At 36.0% G+C, this 13,093-nt stretch overlaps 1 protein-coding gene across 2 annotated transcripts in view; it reads right to left on the reverse strand.

The window, feature by feature from the left end:
* COL21A1 (collagen type XXI alpha 1 chain) overlaps nucleotides 1-13,093 on the reverse strand; it is a 175,941-nt gene that overhangs the window by 61,027 nt on the left and 101,821 nt on the right. The gene's annotated exons all lie outside the window — the stretch shown is intronic.

Genomic DNA, 13,093 nt, shown 5'->3' on the forward strand with positions numbered 1-13,093 from the left:
ACCAAGGAAGTAAAAAACCTATACTCTGAAAACTATAATTCAATTTAATCCCTATCAAAATACCATCAGAACTTTTTATAGAACTAGAAAAAAATAATTCTAAAATTTGCATGGAACCACAAAAGATCCCAAATAGTCAAAGAAATCTTGACAAAGAACAAAGCTGGAGGTATCATAATTCCAAATTTAAAGATCCCCTGCAAAGCTGCAGTAATCAAAACAGTATGGTACTGGCACAAAAACAAACACATAGATCAATACAACAGAATAGAGAGTCCAGAAATAAACCCACACTTACATGGTCAATTAATCTGTAACAAAGGAAGTAAGACTATACAACAGGGAAAAGACAGTTTGTTCAATTGATGGTGAAAACTGGTCAGTTACATGCAAAAGGATGAAAGTGGAACACTTTCTAACACCATACACAAAAATCAACTCAAAGGGACTTAAGACCTAAATGTGAGACCCAAAACCATAAAAATCCTAGAAGACAACAGGGCAGTATTTTCTCTCATATTGGCCATCACAACATTTTTCTGGATATGTCTGCTAAAGCAAAGGAAATGAAAGCAAAAATTAACTTTTGGGACTATATCAAAATAAACAGCTTTTGCACAGCAAAGGAGATTATCAATAGATCAAGAAGACAACCTACTGAATGGGAGAAGACATTTGTAAATGATATATCCAATAAGGGTTTAATATTTTTAAAATGTAAAGAATTTGGGGCAGATGGGTGGCTTCGTCAGTTAAGCATCCGACTTCGGCTCAGGTCATGATCTCACGGGTTTGTGAGTTTGAGCCCTGAGTCAGGCTCTGAGGTGTCAGCACAGAGCCTGGAGCGTGTTTCGGATTCTGTGTCTCCCTCTCTCTCTGCTCCTCCCCTGCTTGCACTCCGCCTCTCTCTCTCTCCCAAAAATAAATAAACATTAAAAAAAAAAAAAAGATCACTCCATTGAATACACCCTCGACACGTTGTGTACGGTGTTAGAAAGTGTTCCAGTTTCATCCTTTTGCATGTAACTGACCAGTTTTCACCATCAATTGAAGAAACTGTCTTTTCCCTGTTGTATAGCCTTTCTTCCTTTGTTATAGATTAATTGACCATGTAAGTGTGGGTTTATTTCTGGACTATTTTGTTGTATTGATCTATGTGTTTGTTTTTGTGCCAGTACCATACCTGCTTTGGATTCTGTCTCCCTTGCTCTCTGCCCCTCTCCCACTCATGTTTTGTCTGTCTCTCCCAAAAATAAATTAACATTAAAAAATATTTAAAAATAAAATAAAATATAAAGAACTTCTACAACCCAACACCAAAAAAACAATCTGATTTTAAAATGGGCAGAGGACCTGAACAGACATTTTTCAAAAGAAGACATACAAAGGGCCAACAGACACATAAAAAGGCACTCAATGTCAGTCATCATCCAAAAAATGCAAATCAAAACCACAACGAGGTATCACCTCACACCTGTCAAAATGGCTAAAATCAAAAAGAAGTAACAAGTATTGACAAAGATGTAGTGAAAAAGAAAACTGGTGCACCCACTGTGGAAAACAGTATGGAGTTTCCTCAAAAATTAAAAATAGAAATACTATATAATCCAAATGCCACTACTAGGTATTTCCACAAAAAATTCCAAAGCACTAATTCAAAGATATATGGCTTCCTACGTTTACTGCAGCATTATTTACAATAGCTAAGATATGGAAGCAGCCCAAGTGTCCACTGATAAATGAATAAAGAAATGTGATATGTATATATACTTGCATATATAATGGAATATTATGCAGATGTAAGAAAAATGCTATTTGGACCTTTCAGTAATATGGATGGACCTAGAGGGTGTTATGCTAAGTGAAATAAGTCAAACTGAGAAAGACAAATACCATATGTGGAATCTAAATCCAAAACAAATGAATAAACAAACAAAAAGCAGAATGAGATCTATAAATACAGAGAACAAACTGATAGTTGCCAGAAGGAACGGCAGTGGAGGGGGGGTCAAAATGGGTGAAGGGGAGTAGGAGATACAGGTTTCCAGTTATATAATGAATAAGTCAAGCAAATAAAAAGCACTGTATGGGGAATAGAGTCGATGAGATTGTAATAACATTGCAGTATGGCAGATGGTAGCCACCTTTGTGGGGAGTGCAATATAACATAAAGAGACACTGAATCACTATACTGTACGCCTGAAACTAATGCAATGTTGTGTGTCAGCTGCACTTAAATAAAAAAAAATTTTTTTTGAAACTTAAATCTTAATTTTTAAGAAAATTATTTATTCACATATTTTAAAGAGTAAATTTTAAAGAGTTATTAGAGTGTTTTAAAACCCTCCCAAGGCCGCTCTTTTTTTATTCTAAGCTTCCGTATCTCTATGAGCTCAAATCACGTGGTCACACTGCTACCATAGTTTCAGTTTCTAGGCTTATCTACTGACCTTCCTCTGTGAAAGAAGAGAATCAGCCTCTCATACCATCCAACATCCTCTCCCCATCTCCACTTGTAAGAAGCAGAGATCCCCTTAACTTTCTATTAAAGCTTTGGTTAAATCAATAGTCAGTGTTTCTTATATTAAGATTCACAACTAAGCCATCAATATGTTGATTGCTTGCCTTTTCCTGACCAAATGTTTGTTTTACCTACAGTTAACAAATAACCTGTTTTGGTAAGGGGGGAGGGGGTACACTAGTTTCCTATAAACTTTTTGTAATATTGAACTCCAATCTATCTCCAATTGTCAAGATCACTTCAAAACAGAATCACATACATTGCAAATTTGATATTCTTTGTCCTTCCTACAGCCTTCTCATTTGTTTCAATATACATTTGCTGTTCTATCTGTATTTATTCCCTTGTTAGGGGAATAAATCATCCAATCGCTTCCTCAAAAGGAATTTATGGGAGACAATCTTTTGAAACCTTAAATTTCTGAAAATAACTTTATCATATTCACTTAAGTAATTAATTAATTCACATATAAAAGTATGGTTTAGATTTTTCTTTCAGACGTCTGTAGGCCCTGCTCCATTCTCTTTTTGACATCAGTGTCACCAGTGAGATGTTTGAAGCCTTTCTGATTCTGATCATTTGTATATGGCATATTTTTGGGGGGTGGTTGTAGTGTTTTCCCTCTTGGAATGCTTGTAGGATCTTCCTTTTAGTTAGGGTGTATTACAGTGTAAAACTGTATAATACTAAGCATGGATGTGGTCTATAATCATCCATTATGCTAAGCACTATGGAAGACTTTCATCCATAATGACCCCATGCTTACACAGGTGGACTCAGACCACACACCCAACTCCATCCACATTTCACATTAACAACCTTCCCTCGGCTACCTCTAAGCATACTGTGTTAGAAGGCCCTCAGCAAGACAGAGACAAGAAAGAGGCCTGCAGACCGTGGGAATGGGCCTGGGGTGGTCTGTACAAGGAGTGCCAGGACCAAGGATCTGGAATGTGGTGTACAGGTGGATCATGTGCTACAGGACTGTCTCTGTGTTGGCCCTGAAGACACAGTGTTTCCTATCAAGGAGCTCCGCTGAAGCAGGATCTATCAGGAGTTCTGCATCTCTGAGGGCATTAATGACCGTTTTTCCAAGTCTTCTTCACATGTCTTCTGTCAGTTTCTTTTTAGACTTTTTGGTATCTTTAATTTTCCTAAGATATTTTCTGGTTCCTGGTGGTCAGTTCACCTGGAAGCTGATGATAAGCTCTCACTGAGTACTGTTCATTGAGATTCTCTATACATGGTGTGGTTAGGTCATTTCAGCTCTGGGTATCAGCGGATTCCCCATAGAAAGATCTTCTTTGCCTATAGTTTTGTACATCTCCACCTTTTCTTTCCAGTCTAGAAACCCTCAGTCTTATCCTCCCCAGATAATAAACTTTCAAGTCCTACCACAGTAGAAGGGAAATTCACTTAACTACACAGAGGTGAGGAAGGGATAGCAGGATCTCACTGTTCTTAAAGGAATATTCAACCATGTTTTCATTTTTAGCTCTACCTTCAATCCACCTCTATTTTCAAGAATACTTTGTATTACCATTTCCTAAGCTTTTGGGGTACCTGTGTGCATGTGTGCACATGTATGTGTGTGCACACACACAAACAGGATTCTCTCTCAAATGAATCGTATCTCTTTCTATTTTAAGATTGAGCTTCCTTGGGTCTTCGTGGGAGTTTAAGAAATAGAGAAAATGTGTATGTTCTACCCTTCATCTTCATCAAGAAGCCCTAGTGACTTACTGATACTTCAATAGTAATATCCAGAGCACCTTGTCCTGTAGGAGATAAGTTCACAACAGTCCACTGTTACAGGAGACAGCAGGACAGACACAAAAGAAGGAAGATACAAGTTGAAAAAGTATGTACATGGTATCATTTCCAATTATTCCCATTATTCCCATTCCAATTATTCCCATGGACACTTTCCACCAGGAGGCTTTAAACCTCCTGGACAGGGTTGCTATGACCTATTGTGTAGGGCCCCAATATTCATTCAGACTTATCCTGTTTTATTCTGAACCAATTGCATTCCTTATCCACGCTGGTTAATTGCAGGAAAATCTGGGAATGTACTTATCTGTCTAGACTAATACAATATTGGCCTTAATCAAAAAAAAAAAAGCAGCCTTAATTTTAACAACAGATCTATTTCCACAGAAATATTCCTTTATTTTCCATTAGTGAAAGAATGAGAGCCATTATAAAATAAATTTTTACAGAGAAGGAGCCAGGGCTAAAAGTCCAGGAATTCCCTTATCATCTCCCATAATAATTGATGGAAAATAAAAAATAAAAGTTACATTATATTTCAGATCCATCTGTATTACATTTGGATCCTTTACTTTATAAGTGTATCTGATACAAAAAGTATACTAGCTAATGGTTATACCCAAAAATCTATTCGCCTTATACTACCAAGAGAAGATTTTTATCTGGGCACACAGCTTCCTAACCAGTGACTATATTTCCTAGTCTTCTTTGCAGTTAGGAATGACCACATAACTAAGTTCTTGCTAGCAGAATGTGTGGGGACTATGAGATGCAACTTCCACATAATTGATTAAAAATAAAGTTATTGTTATGACTTCTCTTTCTCCCTTCCCATCAGATTACAATGCAGGTAAGACAGTGACCAGTGATACAGCCTTCACTGTGTAGAAGAGAACAACATTCTCAAGGAGACTAGACCAATAAGAAGGAAAAACTTGAGTCCTTGAATAAGTACATAAACTGACTACATGAGAAAAATAAACTTCTTTCTCATTTACATCACTGCATTTCAGGGTCTGTTTCTGGTCTAAACAGGAATATTTTTTTTTTTGGCTTGTAAAGAGTGTTTTCTCATGGGTAATAGCTTTCCCGTGACTACTTACATTTTCCAGTAAAGATTAAAAACAATCTGAGTGTGTGTGAGAGAGAGAGACAGAGTGAGAGAGAAGATCCACTAAAAGTCCACACATTCCAGGACTTATTAGTCCTAAAATCCAATAATTTAACCAAGGAATAAAAGAAAAAAATAAATTTAGGGGGAAACCAAGAGAAACAACAAGAAAACTGGGTATTTGGGAATTTCTTTCCCCTACCATATGTATGTAGACTCCTAATTCAAGAACCAAAACTACCTTTTGGAAAAAAAATTTTTTTTTCCTTTATGCTTGGGGCAGGTAGGAGTAGTAACCGTTTCTATAGAGAGAAAAGATTAAAGACTACCTGAGCTAGCTCTTGACTGAGCTGAGACAACTCCTTGATGGTCAGGATAGACTAAGTTACACTCTTGATAAAATGGAATTTAGGGGGATAATAAATACTTGATAAAAATACAGAAGAAAGGGGGAAAATTAGGATTCCCTATTAAGACTGGACAAAGTCCCAACTAAGACTTCCATTCTCTGGTTACAAGTTATAGAAGACATATTCTTCAAACTTTAATTTACCAGAGATAACAAACAAATCTCAGATGAAATGAAAAGACCAGCAGCATTCACCAACATTTGGATGGAAAAATTGAAAATCTGGACAAAGCTACCCTCACATGTACAAGCAAGAGTTTTTAAGTAAAATAAAAAGGCAAAGCATACATGTTAACACATAGCAGTTAAGAGGGGAGAGGAGAGAGAGGAGAGAAATGTAGTGAGGAAATGGTTGAGGAATATTGACACAATCTACAAAATACTGAACACAAAGTGTTACCCATCCACACTGCAGTTAACCTCTGAACAATGCACAGGCTGGGGGACCAACTCCCATGCGGTTGAAAATCCACAAGTAAGTTCTGACTCTGAAAATTTAACTACTAATAGCCTACTGTTAACCAGGAGCCTTACAAATAACATAAACAATCGATTAATGCATATTTTGTATGCATATTATATACTGAATTCTTAAAATGAAGTAAACTAGAAAAAAGAAACCATGAAGAAAATAAGAGGAAATATGTTTATAATATTATACGATATTTACTGAAAAAGAAATCCATGTTTAAGTGCATATATGCAGTTCAAACCCATATTGTTCACCTAAGTTATACCCATGGTTTAATATAAGTGGTTGCAAAGAAGTGGTAAAGTTAAGCCAAAACATCCACAATGGGCATGTAATGCAAAAGACAAATAAATGCTCTTGTTTGGTCATCTGCTATTGTAATCTAAGCTAATTAATACAAAACTTGGTATAGTAGGAAAAGGAGTCTGCCAAAACAATATTAAATAATATATATGGCATTGGCTTTGAGTAATGAAAAAAATTAGTTTTTGTTTAGAAAATGGCAATTCGTTTAATATAATGGTAAATATTTGATTAAAATTTTGCAATACTTGCAAAGGTAAATAATACATCAAATTAACTTAGAGCTAGAGGCAAAGAATTAAGAAAACAGAATGTTAGTATCATGAAGTGACTGGTATTGGCTATACTTGAAAGACCCTGTAAAAGAAAGAAGCTCAGAAAAGAATCAGCCAATTTGCAAGTAGTAATGAAAAGCAATAGACCAAGTCCGAAAACATGGAGATTGTAAGATACAACTTTGTTCTCATTGCTAATAGGTAAAAATTGAAACTGGAGAGGACCTTTAAAAGAAGTTCAATTAAAATAGCCTCTGTGAAGAATCAAATCAAGGGGGTGGCCATAAACACTACTCTTAAATGCTCTGAATCAGTGAAAGTGGGTCCAATAAATTCCTTCAGGCTGGACAGAATGGCTCAAGAGAAAAAAAAAAAGCCTAAGAGTGTAATAGATGTCTGATAAATTCAAGTCATCTATCATTAATTATCAGTAGTTAATTAATTAATACAGAGAGGGCCATGACTAAAGCAAGGACTGTGGATGCTGCTATTGGCTGGAATCAAAAGCCAAAGATAGAAAATTAGAAATATTCGTCTGCTGTTGAGAGAGTTGTACTACCAAAGAAGCCCTAAACCATAAAAGACTCCACAACTGTTTGAAACTTTAAGAAAAAGACTCACCCAGCATCACCATTTTTAATGTTTTTCTAGCCAGTTGTGACTAGCCACTGAATTTAGACAAAATATAGAACAAAGCAAGATTAAAAACTAGAAGAAAACAAATCATCGTTAGGTATGATTATACATCTAATACACCAATATACCTAATACCCTAAATCACTAATTCAGTTAATTGCTGCTTTAAAAAGGTAATATAGATGTAAAGGATCTGTATGCTGAAAACTATAGAAAGCTTATGAAGGTAATTGAAGAAGATTTAAAGAAATGGAAAGACATTCCCTGCTCATGGATTGGAAGAATAAATATTGTCAAAATGTCAATACTACCCAAAGCTATCTACACATTCAATGCAATCCCAATCAAAATTGTACCAGCATTCTTCTCGAAACTAGAACAAGCCATCCTAAAATTCATATGGAACCACAAAAGGCCCCGAATAGCCAAAGGAATTTTGAAGAAGACGACCAAAGCAGGAGGCATCACAATCCCAGACTTTAGCCTCTACCACAAAGCTGTCATCATCAAGACAGCATGGTATTGGCACCAAAACAGACACATAGACCAATGGAATAGAATAGAAACCCCAGAACTAGACCCACAAACGTATGGCCAACTCATCTTTGACAAAGCAGGAAAGAACATCCAATGGAAAAAAGACAGTCTCTTTAACAAATGGTGCTGGGAGAACTGGACAGCAACATGCAGAAGGTTGAAACTAGACCACTTTCTCACACCATTCACAAAAATAAACTCAAAATGGATAAAGGACCTGAATGTGAGACAGGAAACCATCAAACCTTAGAGGAGAAAGCAGGAAAAGACCTCTCTGACCTCAGCCGTAGCAATCTCTTACTCGACACATCCCCAAAGGCAAGGGAATTAAAAGCAAAAGTGAATTACTGGGACCTTATGAAGATAAAAAGCTTCTGCACAGCAAAGGAAACAACCAACAAAACTAAAAGGCAACCAACGGAATGGGAAAAGATATTCGCAAATGACATATCGGACAAAGGGCTAGTATCCAAAATCTATAAAGAGCTCACCAAACTCCACACCCGAAAAACAAATAACCCAGTGAAGAAATGGGCAGAAAACATGAATAGACACTTCTCTAAAGAAGACATCCGGATGGCCAACAGGCACATGAAAAGGTGTTCAGCGTCGCTCCTTATCAGGGAAATACAAATCAAAACCACACTCAGGTATCACCTCACGCCAGTCAGAGTGGCCAAAATGAACAAATCAGGAGACTATAGATGCTGGAGAGGATGTGGAGAAACGGGAACCCTCTTGCACTGTTGGTGGGAATGCAAAGTGGTGCAGCCACTCTGGAAAGCAGTGTGGAGGTTCCTCAGAAAATTAAAAATAGACCTACCCTAGGACCCAGCAATAGCACTGCTAGGAATTTACCCAAGGGATACAGGAGTACTGATGCATAGGGGCACTTGTACCCCAATGTTCATAGCAGCACTCTCAACAATAGCCAAATTATGGAAAGAGCCTAAATGTCCATCAACTGATGAATGGATAAAGAAATTGTGGTTTATATACACAATGGAATACTACGTGGCAATGAGAAAAAATGAAATATGGCCTTTTGTAGCAACGTGGATGGAACTGGAGAGTGTGATGCTAAGTGAAATAAGCCATACAGAGAAAGACAGATACCATATGGTTTCACTCTTATGTGGATCCTGAGAAACTTAACAGGAACCCATGGGGGAGGGGAAGGAAAAAAAAAAAAAAAAGAGGGTAGAATGGGAGAGAGCCAAAGCATAAGAGACTGTTAAAAACTGAGAACACACTGAGGGTTGATGGGGGGTGGGAGGGAGGGGAGGGTGGATGATGGGTATTGAGGAGGGCACCTTTTGGGATGAGCACTGGGTGTTGTATGGAAACCAATTTGACAATAAATTTCATATATATAAAAAATAAATAAAATATGTTAAGAGGAATAAAAAATAAATAAATAAATAAATAAATAAAAAGGTAATATATAAAAAGGTTTTTATATATAAATAGTAACCAAAATGAAAGTATATTAAAGAAAAGGCTTCATTTATAATAGAAACAAAGGACAGAACAATTCTAAGATATAAACCTGAATAATGTTTAGGACCACTATGGAAAAATTCTAATATTTTATTAAGTTTCAAGATTGAAAATAAAAAATTAAATAAGTCATAATCTTAAATAGGAAAACTCAATATTGAAATTATGTCAATGATTCTGTAATTAATCTATAAATTCAAAGGAATCCTAATTAAAACATGAATAGGAATTTCTAAAATACTGAAGGAAAGATATTGAGCTTTATCTGGAAAAAATAAGCATGCAAGTATAGCCAGGAAAATTTTGATGAAGAATAATGAGGAAGTACTAGGACTGCCAATATTAAATCATATTATGAAGTGACAACAATTAAGAACAATTTGGTGTCGGAGAGGATGTAGACAGATAAATGGAACAGAACGGAAAGCCAAAAACACCAGACCCAAATGAAAATGGAAATTTAGTAATAATGATGAGTTTTCAAATAAATGGAGAAAAAAGTGATATTCCATAAATGTTGTGGCCATTGGATATCCATTTAGGAAAAGAGAGGGAAAAATATGACTGCTCATCTACCTTTACTCAAAACAACAAAATTTTAAGGATTAAAATATAAATTAACAAGGTCTAAATATATATTCAAAATGTTATAATGTGGAATCCTTCTATATAGACACAAACATAAGGAGAGAAAAAAAATATCTCTAAAATATTTAAATTTTATGTGTGGCTGAGATTCCAAAAGCCAAGTCAAAATACATAATATAAACCAGGAAAAAATATTTTCATACAATTTATGAACTGTAATAACAATCAGCTTTTAAAAAAATCAACAGCCCAGTAGAAAGCAAAAAAAAAAAAAAGATATGACTAAAAAGCATATTACAAAGAAGTAACAAAATGCCCATGACAAAGTACTCTACCTTAATTACTAATACAAAAATGCAAATCAGATCATTACCATTTATAACTTGTACTGATGACAATTAACCTTAATGAAATTCAGTTTGAATTTGAAGAGTTTGAAGAAAGATGGGGCATCTGGGTGGTTCAGTTCATTAAGTGTCTGACTCTTGATTTCATCTCAGGTCATGATCTCTCAGCCCCTATACATGTGAGATCCAGCCCCTATACATAAGGCTCTGCACTGACAGCACAGAGCCTGCATGGGATTCTCTCTCTCCCTCTCTCCCATGCATGTGTTTTCTCTAAATAAATAAATTGTAAAAAAGAGTGTGAGGAAACATATTTTCACACACTTGCTGGGAGGTACAAACTTACTACAAGTTAAACAGGCAATTTGTATCAAAGTTTAATTATGCATTTAATCCTTTGATCCTGTAATAAATTCCAGTTCCAGGATGTTTTCCTATGGATATTCTCAGAAAAAAAATACTGAGAAATGAGAAATATATACAAAGATGTTCATTCCAGTAGTGTTAATACATACATACACACATACACACACGCACACAAACACACACAAAAACATATTAAGAACCAGAACATCCCTAATTTAGAGATTTCTTACAGTGGATAAGTACAGCCCGTAAAATATATAGCTGTGATTAACCTTCTGCCTATAGTTTCTTTCATGAATTGTTAACTCCCCTGTAACTTATAGAGATTTTGAGTATGAAACTTTTTTCTTCTTTTTGAGAGAGAAAGAACAAGCACCAGTGGGGGAAGGGCAGAGGAAAAGGGAGAGAGAGAATCCTAAGTAGGCTTCATGCTGTCAGATCAGAGCTCTACTACTGTATCCTAAGCTGATGCTGTGCTTCTAATTAATGATAATTTGCTGAATATGCAAAATATTTTCATTTTCTAAAATACGGTAAATACTTTTGAGTCTTCCAAAAATATTCTAATAAAATAATTATTTTGAGGAGTCACAGTCCTGATTGCACCCGAGCTTACAAGAGAGTAGATTCTAAGAGTATACCAAGATTTACAGTAAGATGGTTCCAATTCCACAGGTTGCTTCCAAAACTCTCATGATTCATGAACATGGCTTTGAGAGCTTGTCCATCCCATAATCTGATCTAGAATCATATCGTTTTCAAAGTCAAGATTATTTATGTGCATTGTTAAGAGAATATGAAAACTATTATTTTAAAAACCTCGTTCTTCAAAAACTTCTCAGTGTATGCATGTGTTTTTAATGCATATAATGCTTCGTTCAGTAGCAGAGGCATATAGTTCATAGATGTACATGGAACTACATGCGCGAAAGTCTTTTACTGCAAAGAGCTGACAACTTAAAAGTCTGATAATCTATGATCTAGAGTGAACAATCTCCCTTCACTTGAGAGAGATGGAAACAGGAGTCGTCTCTCATGGCACAATCGGTACGATCTAATCTCTTTCATCCAGTTCCCCCGTCCACCTATCTGCATGGCTACTGACAGGCATTCAGGAATTCTCTTCACAGTGCAGGCAACAGGGTGAAAAATGAAGAAGTCACATGGTTCAAAACTATTCTGGCTAATGCAGAAAACAACAAGGATAACAACAAAAAAAACAGACTAAAATCAAGACATTTTATTTCAACCCCCTGATTCTTGAGTAACTTTAGACAAATAATTTAAGTTCTTCATTCTTCAGTCATCCCAGCTGTTAAGTAGGAATCACCTACTTCACAATTAATATAAAATCGGCATAGTACGGCTTACTCTAGTAACTTCATAGGGCTTTTTGGGAGGACTTCATGTGATAAGAAATGCATATGGATAATATCGATACAAAACATGTCTAAAAATAAAACAGAAAAAGTGTACACACAACAATGAACGCCTTCAAGCACTCAATACATCAGAAGCCTTACATATCTCGGGTTGTTCTTTGTTCTCTCCCATAAAAACAAATGGGAGGCCCAGGCACTAATGATTTACTGGAAATTGTTTAAATCTGCTAAAATGTTTCCTCTCTTTAATACAGCAGTGGGCAATCCCCTTGGGTTTGGAGATCATGACTGAACTGGTCAGGCCTAGAAAAAAGGTAGGTTCGTGAGCTCCTACTACAGAGGCACTGCCATAGCTTCTTAGTGACCAGAGTACACCCAAAGAGAAGATGAGAAATGGCATTTACAACCAACAAAATATGAAGCACTCTGTAAAAATTAAATGTAAGTTTCAAGTTTCTCAAGGGATGCCAGTAGAGAAAAACAAAATGGGACAGAAAAAGGCATTGCAGCCAACAAATGAGGCGGGGCCTGGAGTTAATGATTCTTTTTAATAAACTGAGATGCTGAATCCATTACAAAGGCTTAAAAGAAAAGAAGCTGCAAGACCAGAGAACAATCAAGACGTTGTAAAAGTATCCACAGAAGTAATAAACACCTGGGCACACACAGGTCAGCACCCTATGTACACAAGAGGCACTTAACAAAACCTGACCTCAGAGCATATTTAAGGAAGGCACAATTAGTGCTGCTTTTTTGGAAGAAAAGCCTCTAAGAAAAGGATGTAGAAGGAAAATGTGGTACCACACCATCCATAAAAAATACAAGTTTTTTCCGAAAATCCCTGGTTTTAACAATTCCAGTTTCTTCATATTC

Source organism: Prionailurus bengalensis, chromosome B2, assembly GCF_016509475.1.
Source record: "Prionailurus bengalensis isolate Pbe53 chromosome B2, Fcat_Pben_1.1_paternal_pri, whole genome shotgun sequence".
NCBI classification, from domain to species: domain Eukaryota; kingdom Metazoa; phylum Chordata; class Mammalia; order Carnivora; family Felidae; genus Prionailurus; species Prionailurus bengalensis.